The 14,204-nt window shown below is 34.3% G+C and overlaps 1 protein-coding gene across 1 annotated transcript in view; it reads left to right on the top strand.

The window, feature by feature from the left end:
• The window catches only part of tweek (transmembrane protein KIAA1109 homolog tweek), a 1,221,702-nt gene that overhangs the window by 65,454 nt on the left and 1,142,044 nt on the right, over window positions 1-14,204 (top strand). The window lies entirely within an intron of this gene.

The following is a 14,204-nucleotide window of genomic DNA, read 5'->3' as shown; positions in this document are numbered from 1 at the left end:
ATATGGGACTGGCTGACTCACCTTCAGTTGAAAAACTCTGATAAAGGTTCCTCATGTCCTAGATGGGATTAAAACCGGTCTTTCCATCTAAAGGGTATCATCAAAACTGACCGAGCTATGGAGGCTTGCTTATTATTATTAAAAATAATAATCTAATAATTACAATTGTTTTTTAATTGTTGCATATTTGACAAAGTTATTCTTAGTATAGTTGGTATCTCTTTTATGTTACTTACCTTGAAAGTCACAATATTGTGATCTTTTTGTTAGAACCATTTAATAAGAATTATAGTGAAGTCTGTTTGATCATGATTTTAAAAATGCATTTTTCTTTTCTCTTTTTCTTTTTTTTTTCCACTTCAGACTAGTTCACACATTTCAGATAATGTTCTAATGACAAGTATATACTTGTGAGCAAAGCATTGAACCTATGAACATTTCATGCTAAAATAAATATTAAACATAAATATGCACTCAAATAGTTTTTCATACCCATCAAATTTTGACATAATTTTTTTTTGCATAGTTATGTTTTTGTTTTCAGAGTAGTAGTCAGAAATATAGAAAAAATCTTCAGATATTTGTTTGGTCTCATGCGATGTAACAAGATATGTAAGTACCACCAAAGCGAAAAAGTGGTGCAGTAAAGCATTCGGTGGTAATGTATTTAGAGTAGTCAGACATAAAGAACAAATCTTCAGTTACTTGTCTGGTTTCTTGTGATATAACAAAATATTTAAGTAGCATCACATGAAAAAGAGGCAATAAAACATTACATGGTAATGTGTTAAGTATGGCAATCAGTCAAGGGTTTTCAATTGGGGTGCAAATGGATGTGTTGGTCAATTGTGAAAGACATTATCATTGATAAGTTAGACATTATCATTGATAAGTTAGACATTATCATTTTTCTGCTTAAAAATTATAATGTGAAAAAAAAGGTACAGAAGTACAGGCATACCCTGATCATGTTAGGTTAGGTTTCGGACCACCTTGTATAGCAAATTTCATTGTATAGGGAATCACTCTCTTTTTTTTCCTTTTCACTTGTAGTGTCGTGACATTCTATTTTCATGTTATGTTCTAAATCCGCCATCTTGCTAAAAGTCACTTTCATAAAATAAAGGAAAACTAATTGCAAATTAATCACTGATCTAAGGGTAGAGAAATTTCTATTATACTGCGCCACTCTATCCTTAGATAAGTCTATATGAATTAGTAAGATTAATTCAAAATTAGTTAGCAGTCTTTTCACTCATTCAGGCCGATGGTATTTATTTTCTTTCCTTCTGGGATTCCCGCTAGATCCGAATTTTTGTGAACGGTGCAGTAAAAAGAAATTCAGGCAAACACAATATTTAAATTAACAAACAAAGCATTTAATATATGGTTATATAACAAAATACATGTATTCCACTTTTAAATATGATAACTCAGTCAAGCTAGTACATCAGGTCAAGTCATTCACAATAAATCAATCTTCCAAACTTTCACATACAATTTCACAGTTTCAGAATCACAAAGTTCCTATACTCAACTTATTACAATAGAAATTCGTATTTAAACAGTTTCCTTTGTCTCTCAGCTACACTCTACGACTAACTCATAACAGGCACTAACCACGGTAGATATCATTTCAATGTCTATAGTTTCAACTCTCAGCCTCGATGGTAAGCTACAGTTAATGTTACAATCAGCGCAACGGAACTAATACTTAAATCTTCATACACTGAAATAAACTAATGTGACTGTCCTTACCAGAAATAATCTTCAGTACTTCCAATATTTTGTGAGCACACTTTCAATTTGTATTTATCATACTTGCGAAACACATTTATAAAAATTCTCCAAGGTTATAACTAAGCCTTATTAATCGCGCTTCAAAACTCCAGATAAAAACTATAAGGTACATTAATTATTCTTATTTTTCATTCATCAACTAGTTTAACTCCGTACAATTCCTTTTTTCGTAGTATAGAAATAAGTCGTAATTGTAGACTGGCTGGATTTATTCAGAATTCTTCTTTGAATGTCCAGTTCTCTAATTATCCGATTACGGCAATAATTTCTTTTTATTACTACGGCTGGTTTTGCTTTCAGCCAACTATAAGATTCACTTATATAAAAAAATATCTACTCAACTCCTATCCTTAGGAATCTTCTAATTACTTCTACTTCTTTAGTTTACTTCCTTGCTACCTTATAGTTCCAAAGTTCCCTTCCGACTCCTACTTACTACTACGTATCTATTTTCTCTCTTCTCCACAAACGCTCCCTTCACACGCGCCCGTTTATTTTCACGCGTCTCCATGACAACCGATAGACGTAAACATTCTCGCGAATGTTACATTACGCTATACAACTACATTGAGTTATTACATAACATTAAGTTTTCACAAAAGGAATAAATAGAATGATCGCATTTCAATAAATGCGCAGTTAAACTACAAATCAATAAATAAAACAGCTTAATAACATTTAATACAGAATCTATTTACCATTAACACATTTCTTTGATTAAGCAATTAAATATTTGACATAATTAAGGTAGTTATATAATATCAATTATAATTTATGTTATTTACATTAAATAATATCTACAAATATAGTTCTTATGACGGAAAATCATGTTGGATTCTGAATCAAACAACATTTATTCTATTTTCTACATAATTAGAATCCAACAGTAGCTGCATGTAATGGTTTAATAACTTTTTTTTTTTTAGCACTCATGTATGGGCATAAATGATGTAAATAAATCGTTCATTTATATCATATACATAAACGAAAAATTTAGAATAATTTTTGCAAATGAAAAAGTATTCTGAATAGCTTGGCTTAAGGAAATACATCACCTAGTTTGGTCATCAATCTACACTATTGAAAGTTTTTCCATTTCAGTAATAAGATCGTCACATTTACAGATACCTATGGTATTAACTAGCATAGAACTTTTCACTTCACTTAGAACTTTGTTTGTTGTTAATAACTGCAATAATAGTAGTGTGAGTAAGTTTAGTCTCTTAGTGCCTGCAGCCTCTCTCAGTGTTGGATACATCATCATCACTAAATTTAATAATTTTAATCTTACCATGTAATTTAATAGGTTTACATGTCTTCTTTTCACTAGAGTGACAGTATTCTTACTTTCAATTTTATTATTAACACCATTGAAGTAAAATAATAGTTATAAATGGTTTATAATTCACAGTGAAACACAGAACGATGTCGTGAGCAATGATGATGTAAAGAAATTGAGTTTATCAGTGCTGTGCATTGGTTGATTCGTGGCAGTATCATGTTGTTAAAGCCATAATAATAGCGATTGTGGTGTCGTATAAATGAGCATTCGTCGTAATTGAAAAGTGTCATATGAGTGAATGCTGCATTATATAAATGGGCATTAGGCATAATTTGAAAAGTGTATGAGCAGATCTTTGTAATGCAAAATATCATAAGGCAGGATATTACTGTGTTGGCATAAATTATTTGTTAGAAGAGAATAAAACATGCTGTTGTCAAGCTATACGAAACTCTTAGTTAAGAAGCTGCACTCAGAGATGTGTAATTTAGGATTTTAGACCTTTGGACAATTTTTAATAAGCTTTAGTGATATTCAGTATAATCATTTGAATTGGTGAATTATTTAAATTAGTTATGATGTACCTACAAAAAAAAGAAAAGTGATGCTAGTGAATCAATTTCGAAAAAAAGCAAAACTAGTACACCTAAAAAATTTTACAGATTTGAATATGAACCTTCATATCATTGAACAAGTTGTGAGAGTTGAGTGTGTGGCTGATATTTGCTCACTGATTTAGTATGTTGTCATCAGTTACGAATGACTTTATGGAACCTTGCATATGTAAAGCGTAAGGGTCAAAGCTATATAACTAAGAGGAGACCTCCACATAGCCTTTAAAGGAATACGGAGAACTGACTGGGGCTTCTGACCTAATGTTTAATCCTTACCATCTTGTGGTGCACCCTGTTAGGTATCTACCTGTATATCGAACAAACGAGGATGGACTGGCAATTTGGGATTTAGCCAACCAAATTGTATTCTTATTGGCTTAAACCAAAATATCAAATGATGGTACAACATGACAGAATTTCATGCCAGCTGGGGCGTTGCCCGGTTAAACAAGGCCGCTGTTGTTTTCGTCAGGGAACCAGGGCAAACAGCAAAAAGTCAGCTACTGAAACAAATACTAAAACCCACCCCAACTCAACATCACCAGAGTTCAAGATGAGTACTATCAACATAAGAAGCCTGAATGGCAAAGAAATGGAGCTAGCTGAGGAATTGGTAAAGTACCAGATCGACATAATAGGGGTGACTGAAACAAAAAAAAGCAAAAACTGGTGAGATCTTTCTGAACAATAAATACAAAATGTTATATTCAGGCAATGACAATCAAGGAAAAGAAGGAGTAGCCATAGTATTCAACACTAAATACGAGGCAAATCTTCTTGAATTGCTAGCAGTCTCGAGTAGAGTGATGTGGGCAAATATGAGAATGGGGAACTGGACAACGAGACTTATTTGTGCCCTGTGATCCCACAGAAAGTTCTGCTAAGGTAGAAGTGAAGGAATTTTTTGATGCTTTAAAGAAAGCAACTGACACAATGAAAAAGGAAAAGTTGGTCCTTGTTGGGGATCTAAATAGCAGAATAGGAAATGATTGTCAGACATACAAAAATATTTTGGGAAAATTTGGAGAAAAGAGCAAAGCTAATAATAATGGCAAATACATGTTGGATTTCTGCTCAGGACATGGACTGGTTATTACTAACACTATGTTCCAACATAAAAATGTGCACAAATTCACATGGAGAGAAGAGGCAAGGAACAATCAAAGCCTCACTGACTATGTTATTGTTGATAGTGATGTTTTCTCCCTTGTGCAGGACATCAGAGTATACAGAGAATTTGAAATTGGAAGTGATTACCATTTAGTCTTGAGCAGGATAAAATTGAATTTCATATCGAAAAGAAGAACATGTAAGAAAGTTTTAAAGTGAATAAAAGTTGAGCAGCTCTCAGATGTAAACTGTAGACTAAAATACACAAACATTATTCAAAAAAAAAAGAAAGAATTTGAGAACAGGAAACAAACCTTGGAGAGTCGGTGGCAAATCCTGTAGAAAACAGATTGATTCAGCCAGAGAGGCACGTGGTGAGGTTGTCTGCAAGGATAGAAAAATCAGAACCCCATGGTGGACACAGGAAGTTTGCACCTGAAGTATCTTCAGGACTGAGGCAACTCATGGTAAAGGTGGACCAAGCTCTCTTTACTACTTGTCTTAGTATCTCCCATAATGCAAAGCACATCTGCTTGCGGACATGTATAATGCTATGGATTAAGGGAAGGTCCACTACCCAGACCGGTTTCGACCTGTATCGAATGTTCAAGTATAGGTCAAACTCCAAAAACTGAGCATTGTTCACCTCAGTAACAGGCTCACCCTGCCACTGAGAAGAACTCTCAGAACCAGTTGGCTCTACCCCGTGGCAGGCTCACCCCACTACCGAGCAGAGCTGCTCATATGTCCTGAGAGGTAACAGCAACAGCCATGCCTCAGTTAACTTCATGGGCTACAGCATTGACATTCATCCCCCCCCCCATACACACACTCAAGACCTGGGTTACAGCAACAGCTGAGTTAAACCTTCATGGATTACCTCATTGCTATTCATTACCCAAGCTTCCAACTGGTTTTGACCTTTATTGAGGTCTTGTCAGTGGGAGCCAGACCCTGAGGTGGTGATTCTAAGGTGGAAGCAATGGAGATATCATATTTACCGATACGAGTCGGCAAAAGGTGTCTCACCTTATTATTAAATTACTCTGGATTTAGAGAAAGATGTTGGAAGTTTTTTCCCACTTGGTTAGACTATAATGAATTTAGTTTAATCCTTTATTCATGTGTAAGTAAACAAAGTTTGCGCCTGATGTATCTTCAGGACTGAGGCACAGATCATGATAGCTTGGTCCACCTTTACCACAAGTTGCTTCAGTCCTGAAGATCTTCAGGGGCAAACTTTGTTTGCTTACACTTGTATAAAGGATTAAACTAAATTTATTATAGTCTAACCAAGTGGGAAAAAAACTTCCAACATTTTTTTCTAAATCCTGAGTAATTTAATAATAAGGTGAGACACCTTTTGGCAACTCGCATATGTAAATATGACTTCTCCATTGCTTCCAGCTTAGTATCACCACCTCTGGGTCTGGCTCCTACTGATGAGACCTCAATAAAGATCGAAACCGGTCTGGGTAGTGGCCCTTCCCTTAATGCATAGCATTATACATGTCTGCAAGGAGATGTGCTTTGCATTATGGGAGATACTAAGACAAGTAGTGATGTGAGCTTGGCCCACCTTTACCATGAGTTGCCTCATTCCTGAAGATACTTCAGGTGCAAACTTTGTTTGATTACACTTGGATAAAGGATTAAACTAAATTTATTATAGTCTAACCAAGTGGGAAAAAACTTCCAGCATGGCAGGAAAAAGTTCAGCAAGTAGACCACTGATGTTTTGGCATGTGGGAGGACTGAAAATTTTTTTGTAAAGATATCCATTGTATTTAAAAAAAATTAAAGGGGTCATTTTATTAGTGAGATTATTATTTTGAAAGAGATCGTTTTATCCATTCCAATAATTTCTCATCATTTAAAAGCAGTGTGTGAATGATGTCTAGGATTTTGGGCATATCAACATTATATATTTAGAGAGAATGCTACTGGATGATATAGTAATTTGTATCATATTTTGAAAAAGTTGATTGGTATTTTTAATCATAAATTTTGAATGGCTTAGTAATGATTTTAGGTAGTTGAGAGATAAATTTGATAAAGGGGACTGTTGTCATGTATTTATGAAATTATGGGGCAGTCCAGTTTATGTATCCTCTTTGAAAATAGTATATACGTGGAGTGATTTTTTAGCAGTGTATTTATCTATTTTACCTTCTTCTTTGAGCTAGGATTGTAACATTTTATATCCGTGTCGGCTGTTGCATTTGTAAAATCGGTCGTATTTTAATTTTTCCTTAATTATTGTATATACATATCTATGCTACCTGGAGCTAATGCTTTTCCTTTATATTTCTAACTCACTTACTTGAATTTACTTGCTCAATTGGCGTTCCTCCCTTTTCTGCCTTCCCTTAATCCTTATCATAAATATGACTGACTTAAATTTTAATTGCTGCCAGCCATATGTCTGTGACTTATTCAGTCCCTTACACTCCTCAGTTGCAAATTTATTTATTTTTTTTGACTACACCAGCCAGACTGAATTTCCAAGAGTGTAAGATTGAAATGTGGAATAACGGCATTTCAGGGCTCATAACTATAACAAAAGTTCCTAAATTTCTTACTCAACACTTAAGCTAGTCGTGGTAAATTCTTATCAGCACACAGGTTCGTAATTTTTTTCCAGATAGTGCATTGGCAAGAATCAGATCAGCGTGTTGTACAAGTCATTTATTCTGACCAAGAAATGCAAGTATATATGGTACAATTAGTTATGGCTGTCTTTCCTAGCCTATCTAAATCTTGATTATCACACACTGTTATATTGCTTGTAGTCTATGACTAGAAGCAATCAATCTTTCAAACTGTGACTAGAAGCAAACAAGTAAATCTTTCCATCTTTCCTGATAGAATTGCTTCTAGTAGGAAAGATTCCTGGGGAGACCTGGATTTCATCTGCAAGACCTTTCAATTGGTTCCTGGCCACAGGTGCTGGTGGTTGCAACTTCGGAACTCCTTAACTCTCGGAACACTCAGGAACTCCAGAGAAATTCTGGTGGGGGGGGATTTCAGTGAATGAATGAACCTCGTTTCATACTTGCCATGTCGCTTCAATATCCTTTCTCGTTCTTTGCTTTTACCTCCACAATTTCGCGCCTATCCTCAGGCATGTCGATGTCACTTTTGCACACCTGCACTGGAGTCTTTGTTCTTGATGATTTTTCAACTTTGCAAGTCTGCGATCTTTTCCTTCAGGGCATTTTTTTTGTTCCTTACTAATCTGGGCAACTTTTGTGCTGACTCATTACTCTAACAAAGAATAATTTATTTCCTTTGTGTTGAGCATAATTTTACAGGTAATTTCAAATCATACATGCACTATACATTATAACTAATTTTTCATTTATACCTTACATCAACTTTACATTAGATCTTCTGTAATATTTTGATTTAAGATCCTTGTAAAACTGAGCTTGCTAAGTTATTAAAAATAACTTATCGTGCAAGATTTTACAGGATTTTCAGTGATTACTTTGTAACTGTTAGTATCATTAATGATGGCTAGAATTTTCTTATAATCTGTTTTGTTAATTATTTCAGCAATACCATCTTCATCAGCTTTATTCATAAATAATATTATTAATATTATTTTAAAACATTTTTATGGCACATGAAAGCGATGAGAAGATATAAGTTTAGGAATTATTTGACTGTTTATGATATTTTTTATTTTTGCTTTTTTTTTTTCAGTTTAGTATCAAATGTTAGGAGTATCATGATTTTATCAGATTATTTTGAGTATCAGTGTATTTGCAAAGTAATTGATGCAAAGAGTGAAAAGATAAAATTGGAAGCACTGTGATCGTAATCGCTCAAGAAAACAAAAGAGTGCTGTTTTTCACAATTATTTTTTTTGTGTTTAGTGGAAAAAAGTGCAAATCAAATTTAGTTCTGAAAAGATCATATCCTATAGAAAATTGGATGATTGCATATTATGCTTCTATATTTATTATTATTATTATTATTTCGGGCAACTCCAGGAGTCCTTAGACTCATCGAGGGAGGCCCTAAACATCATGTCCACACAACTATGCGATTACATTCTCACAGTATCTATCATACCTTGCCTTGAACTCGTTCACTGTCATAGCACCCACAACAGACTCTGGCAGCTTATTCCACTCATTTACCACTCTAAAAGTAAAGAACCCAGCTCTAACACCCCTGCTAACCACACTCTTGCCCAGCTTCCATAGGTGTCCCCTAGTTCTCCCACCACCAGTCCTGATCTCAAAAATATCCTCTGAATTAATCCTATAGAATCCCTTTAGCAATTTGAATGTCTCAATCATATCTCCCCTCCTCTGCCTATCAACTAGTTTCTGCAACCCACAAATCTTCAACCTGTTCTCATATGGTTCATTCCATAGACCTGTTATCATCTTAGTCACTCGCTGTGTATGAAGTAATTTTGAATGAATACAGAGAAATATTTGGATTCTAATTATACTTCCCCCACTCACTCTCACAGATAGTTTTTGTACCATGGTGCCAAAGAATTTGTCAATTTGCCAAATAATTCCATGAGACACCAATGTGGATCTAATTTGCTTAATTCATTTGCTCACTCAATTTTCAAAAGTGCCTAAACAAATAAATTATAACAAAGACAAAAAAAGAAACAATGAAGGTTGATTACTCAAAAACAATGAAAAAGACTGCAAATGATAAAACCTAAATTAGACTTATAAAATAAAGCATTACAACAAAATTTTACGACAATCATATTTAACCATGGGATTTGGTAAAATTTGGTAAAATTTTTTAGTATAGTGACTTCACATTTTAGTTCTCAGTTTTCGTGAAATTGTCTTATAATTCATTTTTGGTGAACAGTGCATTCAATGATTTGTAGTTACAATGAATTGTATGCTTTTGGCAACTTGCCTTTCAGAAAATTGTGTTTTGGTTAATTGCACTTAACTGTTGTTCATTGAACTGTTTTTTCTTTAAGTTGCTTTTCAGTGAATATTTTTGATAAAATTGTCTTTCAATGAATTGCTTTCAGTGAATTTTCTGTATACTGGAAGATCAGTATCATGAAGCGGCAAAATTGAGTGAGAGGTTATTGAAAAGCTAGGCAATGGAGAAAAGGATACTGTAAAATGAATCAGATCAGAGATGTGAAGTTTACTCTTACTCTGAAAGAATATTAAATGACACAAGCATAGAACAGTAGTATGAAATCTTCACGAGGAATGCTCTGGAATCACCTTCACATGACCTGCTTTTGCTCAAGATTTCCTTATTTCACTTTGTTTGCCTTCACCATTCTCCTAACTCTGATGATTTTACTGACCTATGAAATCACCAAGGAAATAATTTTCCTTGGTGATTTCAATGTCTAGAGTTTAGACTGGCTTCTCTTCTCTAATTTTATAGACCAATCCAGAAAAGAAGTTGAACGGTTCAGTAATGATTTAACACAAATTGTTCACAAACCTACAAGAATTCCAGATAATCCTCATCATTCTCCCAACAATCTGGACTTTTCTTAACCAACTTTATCTCCAAATACACTGCTGATGCTCTCCTCTTGGTCACACCCATCTTCATATCTCATTTTTTAGAGATTGTCCTTCTTTCAGTCATTCTCAGACTTGTATCCTGTGGCACTACATTGATGCTTGGAATGACCTTTAAGACGTCTGTGTTTCACATGTTCTGATCTGATAAAGGAGATTTCTCTAGATGGGATGAGTGCTTTTATTCCTCCTCCAAACTCTGGTTCTCCAACAATTGTGCCAAAGCCAAAAATTCAGTGTATGCTCAATGGCTCAAGTCAAAAATTCCAGCCTTTTATTCAGCTTAGCAGCTACAAAAAAAAATCAACAGATCTCAGATCCAAAGTAGACTTTGCAAGAGCCAAATGCACTAAGCATGTCTTCTGCTCAAATGGCAGGCCAGGTTTCTAATCCTTTGCCAAGGCTGTGTGATACAACTTCTGTCCCTCTATGTTTCCACTTGTCTCACATTCTGATGATATATTAGTATCTCTCAAAGGTAAGGCACGCTTCCTGTCATCACTTTTTTCCCTTCAACTCTTGTATAGATGACCAAGACAGATCTCTTCCTAATATTTCACAGACTATTCATACTATGCCTCTTCTGAAATTTTGCTGGAAGTACATCTGAAAAATACTTAGTTGCTTTGATACCAATATGTCTCCTGGCTCTGAGGTATTCCTCCAGTAATACTAAAAGCTTATACACTCCAGAACTCATACGCATGTTTTTATTTGGCCTGTTCCCAAAAAGGGAGATAAAAGTCAACCATCAAACTATTGCCCTATTGCTCTGATTTCAGAACTTTGAAAAATAATGGAAAAAGTGATCGACAACCAACTGCTTCACCACTTGGAGAGTAACTGGTGAGTCTCCATTCCTATTAATAGCTTTGCTAATAATAGTACTCTCCACTCCTCTTTTTCATTCTCAAAACCTTGTTGTGCTCAGGTTACTCAGGCTTTAAAACCAGTGCCTTAAACAATGATCTTCTCTAGTGGGATGAGGATAACCTGATGAATTTAGTGCCATCAAAATGCAATCCTGTCTCATTTCAGGAAGAAAGACCATACGTCAATCTCTCTTGACAACATTCTGCTTGTCAACCAGGATCAGTTTTCTCTTCTTGGTTAACTCACATCAAACCTATCCTGTTACATGCACATCAGGTCTGTATCCTTTTCAGCCTTCAAAAAGTCTGGTATTCTTTTTCATACCAAACAGTACTTCTCTTCTACTTAATTCCTGTCACTTTATAAAGCTTAGATCTACCCAACCTTAGAATAAATACTGTTCCCACATTTGATGTAGTGCACCTAAGATCTTCCTCAGAATGCTTGATTGTATTCAGAAATGAGCAGTTCACTTAATTGTTGCCCCCCCCCCCCCCTTTGACTCTTGCTGAATTATGTCTTTACTGACGGTATTTCCAAGGGCACTGCTCTACTGATCTGGTTATTACTATTCCCCCACTTTCCTCAAATCATGTATCAATGCAAGCACTTGTCAGTTATTACCCAGGATGAACAGTTCATCTCGAAACTTATTGAACAAGCTTCTAACCTCAGGTCTTCAAGAAATACATCAATAAATTCCTTTCTTCTTTCTAACTACTTGCCCCCACTTGTGTTATAGGTCTTGGGACCTCTTATGTGTAGGTCTAATAAAACGATCAGAAACCTGAAATGTGGAAAACAACTGGAGTGAATGATGTTTGACTAGAAATTCTCAAATTTAGAGATATAAAGTTTTATAGGCCATGATGCATAATTCAGAAGGTCTGATCTGAAGGTCAGATTCTAGATGATTGCAGCAGAATTGTCATAGTCCCTTGTATATAAAAAAAAAAGAATAAAGCAATGTTAGAATTTCCATACTAAGTGTTTTGGTAACATGTATACAAGCATATTTGAGAAGAGGCTAAGAAAAATTGTGGACAACAAACTTAAGGAAGCACAAGCATTCTCGATTCAGGCCAAATAGCATTTGTCAAAATCAGATTTTTAAGACAGATGGCAACAAATCATGGTAATATAACAACAATCTAAGTTTTAAAGTAGATCAGGAAAAGGTTTAAGGTGCTAAGAGAAAGAGACTGTTATACGGAGCTCATAACTGTTTGTGAAACCAGAGGATACTTCAGGATTCTGTAAAAAGTTGGGTATGGAGGGGAAAAAAACAACAACTATAGAAATAGTCAGGAAAACTTGGAAAAACATCACCTGCATTACTACACTTATAGAACAAGTACAGAAACTATTTAGGTACAGTTTTTACTGAAGGTGGTAATTTAAATTTGTAATATGTAAAGGAACACATGTAATTAGGACATTTATATAAATTTTTCTTTCTCGGGTATGTATGTGTTGAATTTGGTAACAATAGGCCAACAGCATTAAACATTTAAAAAATTCTAATTTTGACAGCTGTGTATAATGATTTTTGAATTGTTTGCGATAGGGATAGATTAATTCTGGAAACTGATTTATGAAATAAATTTTTTTTCAAATCTTTATTCATTTGAAAATTAATAAAGCTATTTGATTTTTAGAGGAACCTGTGGCATAGTAAATTAAATAATAAAGAAACACGTAAAAACCACAGTGATATCTTTAATTAGTAAAAGGACAAATATTTCGTACTAAAATTAATAGTACATCTTCAGTGTCTGTTACAGTAATAGGAATGGAATACAAGCAAAACGTTCGGTGGATCACCTATTAAAATACAATTGTTGCCGCGTGCTAGGAAATAATAGAAAATAACAAATTAATCTATTAATGGAATCAAATGATTACAATTCCAATCAAATCCAACAGATACTTGACTCTTATGTTCCAATACCTACAGTCTCTTCAACAGTCCGCAGAGTTCCTATTCCGTACATTTCAGGAATCTCAGAACCTATAGGTAGAATTCTGAAAAAGTATCAATTGATTCCAACATATATTCCTATCAACAAAATTTCTTCTTTATTACCTTCTACAAAGGATAAACTATCTTCTCTATCTTTGGCTGGCGTTTACCAAATACCTTGCGAATGTGATGGCTCTTATTTTAGACAAACTGGCCATTCTTTGGAAAAAAGAATAAAAGAACATTAATATCATATTGAATATAACAAACCTCTGAAGTCTGATCTGATGCAGCACAATATTGACTCTACTCATAGTGTCCAGTGGGATAAAGCTGTTCTCCTCCATAGATGCAGATTCAAATATGAATGCTTATTTAAAGAAAGTTGTGAAACTATCTTACACCGACCAAATTTAAATAGAAACGACTGCCTTTCTCTCTCAAAGATCTTTGGAGACTTTTATCTTATGTAAAAAAAAATTTATCTTAGTAGATTAATTTGTTATTTTCTATTATTTCCTAGCACGCGGCAACAATTGTATTTTAATAGGTGATCCACCGAACGTTTTGCTTGTATTCCATTCCTGTTACTGTAACAGACACTGAAGATGTACTATTAATTTTAGTATGAAATATTTGTCCTTTTACTAATTAAAGATATCACTGTGGTTTTATGTGTTTCTTTGTTATTGAATAAAGCTATTTGAAGAAATATTGAATAAAAGAGAAGTTATCCAAAAACATTAAACTAATAGCAGTATACAAGACAGTGTTCTAATCAGTTTTAACTTATGGTTCTGAGAGTTTGGTTAAGAAGGAAACATTTTATCAAAGACTAGATACCACAGATATGAGATTTCTGTGAAAAGTTCAGGGATTGAACAGATATCAACAATGACAGTATCCTATTAACAAGATATTAGGAAGGAACTTGTCATTGCTAGCATTCAAGAATGTATGCACTGAGCTAATATGATATTCTATGGTCACAACAGAGTGGGAGAGGAAAGGCTAGCAAA

Source organism: Typopeltis vanoorti, chromosome 16, assembly GCF_054136105.1.
Source record: "Typopeltis vanoorti isolate ZY-2024b chromosome 16, IOZ_Tvanoo_1.0, whole genome shotgun sequence".
NCBI lineage: Eukaryota > Metazoa > Arthropoda > Arachnida > Uropygi > Thelyphonidae > Typopeltis > Typopeltis vanoorti.
This window is presented reverse-complemented; position numbering and strand designations above follow the sequence as displayed.